We start from the raw sequence: 2,500 nt of genomic DNA, 5'->3' as shown, positions 1-2,500 counted from the left end.
CCGAAATGTCGAAATGAAATGTTATGCAAAAAAGAAAAACATTTTTTTGGATTGGAGTGTTACTCCGAAATGAAAAACAAAAGGTCCCTGGGAGTGCCATGTGAAGTCCCTGGGAGTGGGAGGTCCCTGGGAGTGGGAGGTCCCTGGGAGTGGGAGGTCCCTGGGAGTGGGAGGTCCCTGGGAGTGCCATGCTGGGAGTGCCATGCTGGGAGTGCCATGCTGGGAGTGCCATGCTGGGAGTGCCATGTGAAATGAGGCAAAGTAATCTTCTTCATTGTGTATTCTCATCCGGTGACTGGGAGTCATCATCTAAATGCACCGGGCCCTGAAGTGACTCAGTCGCTCAGACAGATAAGAGACCCCCAGCTACATTGAAGATGTATTAACGTCAGAGAAGGAAAAATAAATATATATATCTTCCCATTTAGATTGCAGACGTCTTTTTACTTCCCTCCTCTTCCCTCCATCCCTCCTCTTCTCTCCAGCCCTGTGGAAAAGTAATTAATCTGCAACAGAGACATGGACTGGCGGCTCTGCCTTGTGGATGGCAAACGGGCCTGATTTTTAATAAACCAAGAAGCTAATAAGGACTGGGCCATTTAAAATTCCATTATCAGTGCTAGGTGTGTGTTTTCACCTTTAGACTGGCCTCCCAAAGGCAAGAACGGCCCAAACTGCTGAGGGCTGAGGAATTAGAAACTAGTGTGTGTGTGTGTGTGTGTGTGTGTGTGTGTGTGTGTGTGTGTGTGTGTGTGTGTGTGTGTGTGTGAGAGAGAGAGAGAGAGAGAGAGAGTCACTGTGCATAATGTCAAATTGAGTGTGTGCGTGTGCGTGTGCGTGTGCGCGTGCACATGCGTGTGCGCGTGCGTGCATGTGTGCGTGCATTCGTGTGTGTGTGTGTGTGCGTGCGTGCGAGCGTGCGTGCGTGCGTGCGTGCGTCTGTGCGTGCGTCTGTGCGTGCGTCTGTGCGTGCGTCTGTGCGTGCGCGTGTGCGTGGTTGGGCTATTTGATGAAGGGCATGGAGGACATCAGGCATTTTGAAATATTGCAAAATGTCAGACCAAATGATGAGGCTGTCATATGTGGTGTAAAAGCTGTGTTGCAGAGCACCACAGATAAACTCATCGCATGAGCGTGAGATGACTGATCATACAGTACATATATACACACATGCACACACGGAATTGGTCCTGATATTTCACATACGGTGTGAAAGGTGTGAATGTGAATAAGATGCAAAAATATGAACACACACACATAGGAGCTGGAGGCCGTTCTGTAGATGTGATGAGGACAATTCATACCTTGCCGTACGACCATGTCGCGAGAACTAACGCATTGCTTCTCATTAGAACCACAGCGATTCTCTGCGAGTGACGCGGCTTTGAGCCAAATAATGAAGAGTGATCTTGGTGCCGTGGCCAAGACCCCACCATGTGTGTGTTCAGAACAGCATGCAGTGTTGTAACAGAGTTTATACTGCTGTCCCGCCCAGGGAGCGCACGCTGCCAGGGTCAGTCTGTCAGCATGGCTCCGTGTCTCCAACACACCCAGCCTGGTGTTGGCCGTTCCGCCCCTCTGCCTGCACAGACGTCTGACACTCACACACTCACCCTCACACACACACACACACACACACACACACACGGCCAACTGCCCATGACGTGAACACAATCCCAGCCTCGCTGGGCGCCACTTAACGGGTCCCACTTTGAAACTGACACTCCAGTTGGCAGCGGCGCCAAACAAAAGACAGTCTGTGCGCATGTGTGTATATGTATGTGCAATGCGTGCGTGCGTGTGTGTGCGTGTGCATGTGTGTGTGTGTGCGTGTATGTCGATATTTTCAAACCTAGACATATTCTCTGAACCCATGTGTGTGTTGTGTAAGGAAGCACCGTCTCCTTCATGGAGTTTATAAGGAGCTTCAAGCTGTTCACTTCAGTCTAAATTCTGATGTCTATTTTTGAAACCACCCTGGGACATGACCTTTCTACCCGCCCTCCTCTGCCAACTGTGTGTGTGTGCGTGCGTGCGTGCGTGCGTGCGTGCGTGCGTGCGTGCGTGCGTGCGTGCGTGCGTGCGTGCGTGCGTGCGTGCGTGCGTGCGTGGCCAGCAGGCCATAACACTGTGACACGGTTATATGTAGCAATACTTCACATTCATGGCAGCTTATCAGGGCTAGTTTTGGAGCCAGGATCTTCCGGCTAACACGAAGAAAACAAGGACACTTCACCCCTAGGTTAGGTTAATGTAATAATAGGAACAGTATGACTCCAGGGCCATTTTAGGACTCATCCTCACACAACTACTTGTCACGGGACTGTTATATTCCGTTGCAGGACAAGGGTGTGAAACAGGTGAGTACACGCTTAAGGCTGCAATATACATGCGGAAATGAAGTTTGGGGGGGTGTCATCATATGAACAAAATGACCTAACATCAGTAATTTACAAAAAAACATTCCTGCATGGATCTTTTCGGGGCACTTCTTGCATCT

General features: G+C 50.1%; 1 protein-coding gene across 1 annotated transcript in view; it reads right to left on the bottom strand.

Annotated features, from left to right (window-relative positions):
- pacrg (PARK2 co-regulated) overlaps positions 1-2,500 on the bottom strand; it is a 217,666-nt gene that overhangs the window by 123,356 nt on the left and 91,810 nt on the right. The window lies entirely within an intron of this gene.

This window comes from Electrona antarctica (assembly GCF_951216825.1).
Source record: "Electrona antarctica genome assembly, chromosome: 18".
Taxonomy (NCBI): Eukaryota; Metazoa; Chordata; class Actinopteri; order Myctophiformes; family Myctophidae; genus Electrona; species Electrona antarctica.
Note: the sequence above shows the minus strand (reverse complement) of the source record. Positions and strands in the feature narration are given on the sequence as shown.